We start from the raw sequence: 12352 nt of genomic DNA, 5'->3' as shown, positions 1-12352 counted from the left end.
CCAAACCAAATGGTACCCCATGTGAGGCGTAATATCGCTGCCAATTACTCATAATTGGGCAATATTAATTTCAGCATAATTTCTGAAAATAATTCATTGTCCAATTCCAAAAGTCTTTACTTTCATCACAACTAGTCTGGCACAGGAGTAGATATCTAGCTGTACTCACAAACAAGTGCAATCTGGTGAGAAGTGATTTATTCATCAAATTTAACAGAAATAGCAAGCAAGCCCTCATAATACTGTTAGCCATTCAGGTTTAGCCTGCCCTGTATGAATTGCAAGAATTTTGGTATAGCATCAGAATACCACATATTCAATGCAATGTAGTGGAGCAGTTAGAATTGGCTATTAACTTAAATGCCCTTCCTTTTGTAATTAAAACACAGCGTGCCATCAGCCCTGTGACACAGAGAGCTTGTAACTGTCTGTTACTACCATGCATTTCAGCCTGATTAAGAAATAGAAACTGAGATACCACCAGAGCTACTAGAAACTGCTGTGGCTACCCCTCTTATACAGTAAGCTACTCCCCATAGTGTAGGCCACCACATTTAGTTAGGCTAGTGCACTGTCCAAGCTACAGTACAAGGTGTCTACCGCACAACACCTTTGCCAATCACACTGTTTTGTTGTACATGACAACTGCTTAATCTCACCCTCCATTAAATAGACAACAATGGAGAACCCCTGCGTAGAGCAATGTATTTCTTCCCTAGCACAGAGCCTAGAACCTGGCTATCCTGAATTCATCAGCAGGTTGAATTTTAGTGCTTTGTTACTAGATTGATTGTGTAGAAATGTACATGAATTCAGAAATTTCCAAACAAATTGTACATCTGATCAGTATCTGACATCGGTGAATAAATGTGAAACGAAATACAAGTGTGTAGTTAAAACTTGCAAATTACCAGCTTTACTGTGTCTTTGCTCTGTAAGGGGCCATACATGTGTCATATGCCTTGAAGCATTGTTTGTCACTTGACCAAACATGCTAACTCTAAATTGAGCGAACTTTGGGCTTATGACGTATTACAAACACAGAACAAATATGCTCAACAGGAACTCAAAAGTATATATATTTGAAAGGAATCAGTCAGAAAGTCAGAATACTACTGATTCGAGTTAAAGTATCAGCTTGTCGACAGAGATAATACCTGACAACAAGGTGAGCTTTACTTGATGCTGTACATATACCCAACAGAATCCCTTTATAATTACTCAGAGTATTTGTTTGTATTCTTGTAACATTTTGTGTTCTCTTTCAGAAAATGAAGATCCAAATTGTGTTTCTGCTCTTTGCTTTGGTGGCTGTGATCAGTGCAGCACCAACTCAAAATGATGCTGCACAAGTCAAAGGTAACAAGATGATGAAGTAATGTGTTGTTTGCACTGGTCTGTGTCTTATGTATTGAAACATAAATATAAATACTCTTTATGTACATATTATATTGTATATATTGCCCCACAGCGTCTGATTCAGCCAACCATGAAAAGGTTAACAGTGAAGAGCCAAAGAATGATGCCGCTGCTGTTCAAGAGCCCGAGAACGATGCAATGGATGGTGGGTTTGTGAACAACACATTGAAAGATGAAGAGCTCATGAAGGCTGCTTTGAAAAATAAAGAGCTCAAGGAGGCTGCTTTGAAAAATAAAGAGCTCATTAAGGCTGCTTTGAAAAATAAAGAGCTCAAGGAGGCTGCTTTGAAAAATAAAGAGCTCATTAAGGCTGCTTTGAAAGATGAAAAGCTCATGGAAGCCATGGTAGATAAGCTTGTGAAGTCTATCTTGGAAGATGAAGAGCTCATGGAAGATTTGGAAGATGAGCTCATTGAAATTATTTTGGAAGATGAAGAGCTCACGGAGCTTCTTTTGGAAGATGAAGATGAGGAGGACATTTTGGGAAATGAAGATGAGGGGGACATTTTGGAAGATAAAGACTCGATGTATCGAAAATTTCCGAGTGCTTAAATAAGCTGTGGAGACTGATCCCTGTACGTATATGAACTATGTCACTTTTTTTTCAAATTTGTGTGAAATTCTTTGTAACATAGGAGCAAACGGCCACTTGAAGGAAAATAAGAATGAATGACAGCAAAAACTGGACAATGTGTTATGTTTATTAATTATAATCAACACCTGTAATCAGTTACTTCACTATTTGTCTCTAACATTTAATCTCAAGAGAACCACTATACAAATCATTGAATGATGGACATCTTGGCCATAGACATTATTTCTTCTACAGCCTATAAATTAACATGTATCTGTTTCTGCTCTTCCTCTGCAGCTCTCTAAATCAAACTTGATCCTCAGCATCAATGCTACCACGATCACCGCACATATATTGACAATAAATAACATTTCAGCAACTGAGGCAATGTCTTACAGTAATGGGATCATGTAACAGCTTTAAATAACCTCATGAAATAAAATGTCTCAACATTAATTCTAATAGTTTTTGTGTCTTCGACTCATTGTTTGTGTTCCCAAACTATTCATTCATGCATTACAAACCCCTAAAATAGCATTTTTTCTATCATTACTCTATTTTAATTCCTGAAGTTATATATTTAAGAAATTTGATAATACAGGAAAAGTTTAAGTCTGTGTCTATTTAATTACAGAGTTGGTCACATTGTTTTGTTCCTAGTAATTTCTTAAATCTACACATACCGGCCATTATGAAGGTCTATGACTGATGCCACTCTGTTACATATGTTTCAGTTTTTTACATACATTGAGTCACCTCAGGACTTTTAACTGAATTTCTCCAGAGCTGCACAGTAAGCAAATATGTGATAAACAGAGCCACTGACTGAAAAGGCAGTCTTTAACACATCGGTGTTTTCCATCTGCTTGTTTACAGATGCAGCAATTTTTTTCTTAAGCTCTGTCTGAACTCTTTGAAAAACAGTTGAAGAAAAGTAGAAGCAGTAAAAGTAGCTTTGGTAGTTGTAGTGACTCTGACATCAATAGTTATATTAATCATACCAACGAAAGACACTATTGTACCTCAGTAGTTACAAAAACTGATTATATACATCCTGACAGTGGTGTTGGAAGATTGTTGGTTTACTCATGAATGAGCAATAAAAATAAACACAATCTAAAATGTTATCTCTCCACTGACTTTTTTAAGCTTAAAGTGGTCAGTTTTTCATGACACTTTGTTAGAGGTGACGTTAGTATGAACGTTGTATTAGATTTCACCACATTGAGAGGTGTTTCTAAGATGTATGTCTCCCTAAATTAAATATATAAGAAGTCTTAACAGCCTTCAATATCAATGCAATCCAATGCAACACAGATCAGAGTCACCAAGCCATACCAGAAGTCGCTTCCGAGTATATACAGGATGCAAACTACAGGGGAACCAGCGGGGAGCTCTGTTCTTTTAATAAGACATGAGCTCCCCTGAAAACATAATTTGTAAAATTTTGGGGGATCTCTAAAATATTGATTGTATGCTACTTTTGCCATGCATTTCTATTTTTCTGTATCTTCATCATGATGGATCATGCATAAAATTGGGCTATTGTTGACATATGATTTTCATCACTAATTCATTCGGTCTATGCATTACTCAGCATTTCTCCAAACTGCCATTACTCATTTCTCTGTTTTGTAATCAGCATACACATATGTCAGATATGTCAAGAAGAAAACAAGGAAGATAACTCACAAATTTACCCAAAATATTTTCAAATAAATTGTGCATCTGGACATTATTTGACATTAGTGAATAAAAGTGTGTAGTTAAAACTTGCAAATGACCAGCCTCACTGTGTTTTTGCTCTGTAAGGGGCCATACACAGCATCGTATGCCTTGGGGCATTGTTTGTCACTTGGCCAAACATGGCAACTCTTGATTGGGTGAGCTTTGGGCTGATTATGTAGTACAAACACAAAACAAAGATTCTCAACAGGAACTCAAAAGTACATATATTTGAGGTGCATCAGTCAGAAGCTTAGTTGAAGTATCAGCTTGTCGACAGTGTTCTTACCTGACAACTCCAGCAGAGTGAAGGTGAGCTTTACTTGATGTTGTTAACAAACCCAACAGAATCCCTTCATAATTTATTTAAAGAGTATTTGTTTGTATTTTTGTAACATTTTGTGTTCTCTTTCAGAAAATGAAGATCCAAATCGTGTTTCTGGTCTTTGCTTTGGTGGCTGTGATCAGTGCAGCACCAACTCAAAACCTTGCTGCACAAGACAAAGGTAACAAGATGATGAAATAATGTGTTGTTTGCACTGGTCTGTGTCTTATGTATTGAAACAATAACACAACTATTTATACTCTTTATGTACATGTTCATTTGTGAATATTATTATTTAATTTCATGAGACTATAAAAGTGTATTTTCCTTTTTTTATATTCCTGTCCTTTATTAATGAATGCAATACATGTCTTTCTTAAATCCCACAGCCTCCGATTCAGTCAATAATGAAAAGGTGAACAGTGATGAGCCAAAGAACGATACTGTTGCCATTGAAGAGCCAAAGAACGATGCTGCTGCCGTTGAAGAGCCAAAGAACGATGATGCTGCCGTTGAAGAGCCAAAGAACGATGCTGCTGCCGTTGAAGAGCCAAAGAACGATGATGCTGCCGTTGAAGAGCCAAAGAACGATGCCTCTGCAGAGCCCAAAGAGGACGCTTTGGAAGATGAAGAGCTGAAGGAGGACGGCTTGGAAGATGAGGACGCTTATGAGGATGAGATGCCCAAGATGGAAGCTATGGGAGATGCGCTTATGGAAGACGGTTTGGAAGATAAGGAACTCATGGAGGACGGTTTGGAAGATGAAGAGCCCAAGGAAGACGCTTTGGAAGATGAAGAGCCCAAGGAGGACGGTTTGGAAGATGAAGAGCTCATGGAGGATGGTTTGGAAGATGAAGAGCTCATGGAGGACGATTTGGAAGATGAAGAGCCCAAGGAAGACACTTTGGAAGACAAAGAACCCATGGAGGATGCTTTGGAAGACGAAGACTTGATGATGAATAAAGATTTTGCAGAAAGTGCTTAAATAAGCTGTGGAGACATGATCCCTGTACGTATATGAAGTTTAGTTTTCTTTTCATGCTCTTTTTGCACATAGGAGCAAACAGCCACCTCAAGAAAAACAAGAAACAATGATAGCGAACAAATGATGAATGTGTCGTTTATTAACTGTAATCAATACCAGAAATCAGTCACTTCACTATTTGCCTCTAACATTTAATTTTAAGGAAACACGATTTACAAATCATTGAGTGAAGAAAAAGAACATCTTCGCCATACACATTTGGAGCCTATAAATTAACATGTATCTGTATCTGCTCTTCCTCTGCAGCTCTCCGAATCAAACCTAATCTTCAGCATCAACTCTACCATGATCAACACACTTATATTGACAATAAATAACATTTCAGCATTGAACCAACTGTGGCAATGTCTTACAGTAATGGGATCCTGTAACAGCTTTAAATAGCTTAATGAAATAAAATGTGTCTCAACATCAATTCTAACAGTTTTTGTGCCTGTGACTCATTATTTGAGTTCCCCAAATGTTCATTAATACAATACAAACTCCTAAAAGTAGCTTTGCTGTCTATTATTACTGTATTTTGATTCATGAATGTATATATTTAAGAACTTTGATATTACAGGAAAGGTTTAAGTCTGTGTCTATTTTACATTTACTTACAGAGTTGGTCACATTGGTATGTTCCTAATCATTTCTTAAACCTGCACATATTGACCTTTCTGAAAGGCTAGGAATGATGCAACTCAGATACACGTATGTTACATTTTTAACATACACACTTTAAGTCACTTCAGGGCCTTTAACTGAATTTTCCCAGAGCCACACAGTGAGCAAATATGTAATAAACAGAGCAATTGACTGAGTCAACCCCCTGGGGTATGTTTCCAGGATGCTGTCCCAGTAGAGTTCTGTTTAGGGAGAAACAGGTTTCTGTTGGTGGTAAGAATAGAGGTTTGAGTAAAATAAAAAAGCCTCATGGATCATGATACAGAACTGCAGGGTGCTTCTGTCTTTACAAATATCTTTAAGATCTATTCTGCTCTAGCTTACTAAAAAAAAAACACACACTCAGGATTGGTATTTCAGTAGTTTGGGAGACCATTTTTTACCAAATGGTGAACTTACTTTCACCCTGCAGTGGCAGTTGATAGAAAAGACGCACTTTAAAGTAAGGATTAAAATTTGACATTTCATTTGTTGAAGTCCCTGAAAACATTTTATAAATCAGCTTCTAACTATGTGTAACAAGGCCTCAGTTTATTTCTCATGAGAGATACTTGACATTTGAGTCCGAGTCTGATAACGGCTGTGGGGTTATTTGTTTATGTAGCAAGACTACTGTCAATCAAATTTGATCAAACCCCATAGTCCGGATGAATCAGATTAGCTGAGTTTAGAGTCTTTAATACTTAATGAATAATAACTAAGTTTACATTTGCTTTTTTTGTGATTGTTGTTTATTTGTCATTAATATTTAACATTACTGGGAAATCTTTCAGAGGCTTTTACAACTAAAATAAAGGAAAATATTTATTAAATGTAATACATTTAATCTTTCTTATCATCCACCCAAACGAGACTAAAGCCTACACTGATGCAAAAACTTGGTAGAAACTGAAACATCAGTAACTGGTGATCTTGCCTTTCCAATGCACCACGTGTTTCAACACGTCTTGAAATACAAAGCAGAATTTATTTTCTTTCAGAGTTACATTTTCTCTGTCGTTTTCCAATCTCTTTTTCTCTTTTCTCCCTCTTGAGAAATGTTTTCTGCAGCAGTGGTCAGGCATTTTCCAAGATTGTCATGTAATGAGTAATTCATGGGGGCTTTGTAAAAAATATGTATATTTAATGCATCATCATGCATATCACTTATTCATGGTGTCCTGCTATCACTGGAAAATTCTCCAGGCTCCTACTGTTGCTGTGGCCTCCCACCAACCAGAGCACCAGCATGGAGCTGCAGGGTAAAGACACCAACATGCACTGACTACGCTTTTGAAAACTTTACACTACTTTTATATTGTTCTATTCCTCAAACTAAAACTAAGCTAAACTAAAACTACTATAACTCAAGATAAGTAACCAGTCACATGACATGTTTAACTGTTGCAGACAATAGTATATTGGCACAAATGGGAATAACGGTATGTGACAAAGTTGACAAGTTGTTTTTTTTTATATTAATAGGTATTGATTACATGTTTTCAGTACAAACAACATATACAACACCATAATCACTAAGTCATGTATCCAGCTAGGAAAAATAATTAAACAGATGCACAACATTCTTCAAAAAGGTGCATCATTTACATATTACCTTTTGGTTTTCTGACTGTAATAAAACAGGAATTCATTTTCTGGGGACTGTGAGTATCTGGACAATGGCTATCCAGAAAATAGTTGTTGACATATTTCAGTGTGGACCAGAGTAGTGGATCAACAGACCGACATTTCCATCCATACAGCCACCTTGGTTATACTTTTCTTAAAGCAATATTGACAGTTTGCATTAGTACTTGTCTTCTAAACATAGCCCAAGGTAAGACAAACCACAGTTGTATGATATTTGCTTAAAATGCAAGGTGACCCATACACAGCGGAAGTATAAACGCTCAGCAAATACTTCTTACACCTTATTCCACCACAGTCTAGCCTGTGCCCACTGTTGATCAAAGCCAGTTGAACTAAACACATGTGTCACTTTATATAATGTAAAGCGTGAACTGACATAATTTAAGTTTTTTGTAGGCTGAGGATGTCATGTTGACTTTCTGCCATGAATCTTGTTGGGTTGTTATCTGTTGTTTTTTCTCAAGCATGTTTAGCAGGGAGCTGCTACAGTGTGAATTATTTGCCAGTTTTAAAATTAAGGGGTTTTGAATGTGTGTGTTTAGATAGAGGTGTACTGGATGGCCACAAATGTGAGAGAAAGTGAAGGGAGCTACTCTGAAAGCCTGGAATTGGGTAGAGCATCCATACTTCAGTCTGGTCCTGATTGAAATATGCACTGTTTTTTAAAAAAAACTAAAAAAAATTGTTTGTTTTTTGGCTTGTATGTATTTATTGGTTTTGTAAAAACATACAAAGTAAAACAGAAAAGGGGAAAACAAACAAAAATAGAGCATAAAAACAAACAAAACCAAACAAAGAATATAAAGTAAGTAAAAAAACAAACAGCATGAACACACCTCACTGTTTTAGCATTCATATGTTTGATTACTAATGAACCAGGCTTTTGGGGGGCACAGTTTCTTATGTGTTGCTGTAAGTTTGTCCAATCCTGAGAGATTGTTTAAGTATTTTTATTTGGGTGTAATCGGGGTTAAATGGGTTTTTTTCTCTGAATAGACCCCTCCAAAGTGACCTGAAGATGTCTTATTGAAGCAAAGGGTCTTGACTGAGAACACATAGGATACCAGAGCCCAAGATCTGAGGTAAACTTCCCCTCCAGGATTCACCATTAGTGAAACATTACTTTAATGACAGACTAAATGAGGCTGGTTTAAAAAAAGGAATGTCACTGGAGCCATCAAGTGGCCATTTACCATAAAGGATGCACTGTAAAATTAGCACAAGGACACCATTAAGGTACTTAAGTGTCTACATCTGCTGATCTCACAGAGAAAAATCAAGATGTTGAAAATGTGCAGAGAAGTCTAAGCAGTTGGCCAAAATTAATAGATATAAGGTTAAAGTGGTTAGATAAAACCTATGAAATATAAATAGTAAGTAATAGTAGTAATTGAAATAGTTAAAAGAAATGGATAAACTGTTTAAATTGCCCACCAAAAGTAATGGATAAAAGGGTAAAATAGTAAGCTAAAGTCAAATAAACATGTCAAATGGATTAAATTGAGTGATAAAAGAAAAGGTTAAATAGTTAGCTTGATGCAATGGATAATTAGGTGAAGTAAATGGACAAAATTCATAGTTGAAAGTATTAAACAAATGGTTAAAATACATAAAGATAGTAAGTAAAAATGATAAAACAGCTAAACATTGTAGAGAAACATGTAATGGTTAAAACGTCTGCCAACTTCAATTGATAATGATACAAATGCAAACTCAATAGTGTTAAATCCTGTTTAAAATCAACTCAAGTAAACACATTTGAAACATTATCGAGTGGTGTCGCTCTATTCTTCTTCTAAATAAGCAGTCGTGTGCTTTCACTGACCTCTAGCCCATCCGCTCAGTTTACCACCATAAAGCACAGAGCACACGACTGAACTGTAAATTTGCGTGCTTTGCATTCATCCCAGCAGGGTTGGGTGAAGGTGAGCAAACTTTTGTGGCAATGTCAAAACAAAATACCCCGAGTAGGGAGGCGAAGAAGGGAAGAAAAAAAATTGAGGACGTTGCTTTGTTCCCCCTACTGGAGAATTTCAAACAGCCTGTAACGATTCGGTCAACTTTCTTGGGAGCAGATGAAAAGAGGAGTTGAAAGGCCTATGTCAGGAGAGAGTAAGTCAGTGAGTTAGTGAGGGAGTGGGAGAGGGAGAGGGAGTGAGAAAATAAAGTGGAGGCTGCTTGACAACCAGGATTTTTCAGGAGTGATTCAGCTCATTTTCGGCACGCTCAAACCTCTCAGTTACTCCTTCCAATAAAACACAGGTAACTTAAGGCTACCTCAGCAAGAGATGTGTGGTTGTAAAACACAACAAGGCTGCCTGTGTGTGTGCTCTGCTGCAGTATGAGGGGATTTGCCTGAAATGGGCTGGCAGCAGACAATGGTGCCTCTGGGATGAGATTCCTGCCAGGTCACTGCAGGCACTTCGGTGGCCAATTTACCGCCTTAGTTTTCTCTTTTTGTATCTATTTACAGTATTCCACCCCATCTGCATTTACAGCCATGAGGGGAAGAAGAGAGCGTGGAGAGTGCTGCATCGCTGCGACACAGCTGGCGGCCTGCCTTTACTTAGGGCTCCTCCTGCTGGTGTAGATAAGGGTTTTGCAGTTGCTTTTTTTCCCCCCATGCTGTAATCCCTGTTGTAAATAAATGAAGAGATGTGTGTGTGTGTGTGTGTGTGTGTGTGTGTGTGTGTGTGTGTGTGTGTGTGTGTGTGTGTGTGTGTGTGTGTGTGTGTGTGTGTGTGTGTGTGTCGGAGGGGATGAGCCGAGGTCAGCTTAAATAGCAAGACATTATAACATCACTTTTGTGACTGGGTGGCAGGGTTGAGGCTCTGCAGACTCGAACTCCTCGGATAAATGAGCACGGAGAAGAAGAGCTGCTCTGATATGAGGTGTGAATGTTAGTCAGCTAGTGTTAGATGAAATGCAGAAGCATAATCAGTGATATAACAAAGGTTAACACATGAACTGATTACAAGATACACGGAATAACACTCAAACTGCTGCTGATTTGGATTTTTATATCAACGCAGCCATGACAACAAGCCCATTTTCTCCATCATTCTTAGTGAGGAAACTTACTTTTCAGCTTCAACTTAAACACTTGACTAAAACGTTTGACCTGTATTTTTTTTTTTTTTTATATCAAAAAACAGCATTCAAACATGTTGTATTCATCATATTCAATAAAATGTTCTCCTTGACCATAAAATAGTGATTGCGAAAGTCTTTTTTCCATAAGATGAATCAAACATTTATTAATGACTGATGGGGAATTTATGAATGTGAATTGATGTAGAGACTAATTATGAGTCAGAATATGAACAGTATGTGAGGGTGAAGTTATGCACACTCACAAAGCATTTTATTAGGAACACCTGCACAATCTAATGCAGTCCAATACAAAATGTATATTAATACGGTGGACAAAATATAAGAAATGCTGTTAGATATAATGCACTCCATTACACCACCGCCACCCACTGTGACCCTAATAATGAAGATAAAGTATAATTATCACCTTTCTGACAATGTCAACAACAATTGAAAATGTATAAGCTTTGTAAATGTTACATTTACCGGAGTGCTGTTGTAATAGATTGTATTAGATTGTACAGTTGTACCTAATAAAGTGTTCAGTGAGTGTATGTGAATGTAAATGCTACTTAAGAAATAACAGCTTCAACCTATAAGAGCACACAAAGCTCTGAGTTTGCCTGTGACAAGCATATTTTCTCTCACAGTAATTCAATTTGGGAAGCTTCTTAACAATGAATGAAAGAAGTAGGGCTGAAAGAATGGTTGATTTAATCGATTTATCAATGGAAAATGAATCAGCAACTATTTCAATAATCAAATCATCCTTTATGTCATTTTTTTTAAAGAAATAGGTAAAAAAACAAAACTCTACATATGACTTCTCAATCGTTTATCTTATATGATATTAAACTATTAAGTGTTGGACTGTTGTGACGATTATTTTCTTTTACAACTTTATGACATTTTTATGGACCAAATGATTAATTGGTGAATCATGCAAATAACAGGTAGATTCATCAATAGTGGAAAGAATCTAAAGCTGCAGCTCATTGTAGAAGTGGAAACAGTTTTTCCACATTTGTTACAAAGTCATGCAGCGTTACACCTACATCTGCACCACAAATCAAACAAACTGATTGAAATCAAGTTAATGCCAGCACAAACTCACACTGTGCTTCTTTATTACAGATCGCTGTGAAAGGTATTCACTCATTTTTATTGATGGGTAACAACATTAAGACAATAAATCGGGGTTCTTGTGACACAATGTTAACAAAGTACAGTTCATGAACAAGCAACAATAAGACAGTCACTTCTATCTCTATGTCTCCCTGCTGCAGCCGGCAACCCTCCGTTCCTCCTCCTGCTGATATTGCAGTTCATCTGATACTACAGTATATAATGTATCACTAATCTTGCATACACTTTAGTCAGACAAAGACAAAGTCTGTAGACATTTTCATTTCATATACCCATGTACATACAGAATCTATACTGTACATACAATCTATATTAACAGTACGTTAACAAAAAAGTGCTGTAAATTCATGCTACAGTGCTGTGCTAAATAAAGACCTAAAAGTTAAAGTTTCCAGCCTAAAAAAACTTTTTTTTTTCTAATCATAGTAACACTTTGTTACAAAAAATCTTCTTGGATATTAAAAAGCAATAAGTCACCCAACCTTTTTGCAGGAAAAAGCCAGAATGCAAATCAGTCAACTTCAATCAGTGATATTAGTCATTTAGCTGATTGCTAACGGTAACTTAATCAACTCATTAAAACTGTTACCAAAGTGTTTTGAGCTGTTGAATAAACTGACATGTGATGCTACAGTTTGATGTGTATAATCATCGTAAACAATAATCTCTTACAACACATTCAACGAGTAAATTTACCGATTCATTCTACTGTATCTACATTATACAGTCA

The 12352-nt window shown here is 36.8% G+C and overlaps 1 long non-coding RNA gene across 1 annotated transcript; it reads left to right on the top strand.

Moving 5' to 3' along the window:
- The first annotated feature begins 1060 nt into the window (after window positions 1-1060).
- LOC134006075 (uncharacterized) lies at window positions 1061-1553 on the top strand. The gene is made up of 3 exons (XR_009927908.1): window positions 1061-1168; window positions 1269-1359; window positions 1472-1553. It is a non-coding gene; the product is annotated as an uncharacterized LOC134006075 (long non-coding RNA).
- The last annotated feature ends 10799 nt before the right edge of the window (window positions 1554-12352 follow it).

Source organism: Scomber scombrus, chromosome 23 (assembly GCF_963691925.1).
Source record: "Scomber scombrus chromosome 23, fScoSco1.1, whole genome shotgun sequence".
Lineage (NCBI taxonomy): Eukaryota > Metazoa > Chordata > Actinopteri > Scombriformes > Scombridae > Scomber > Scomber scombrus.
Note: the sequence above shows the minus strand (reverse complement) of the source record. Positions and strands in the feature narration are given on the sequence as shown.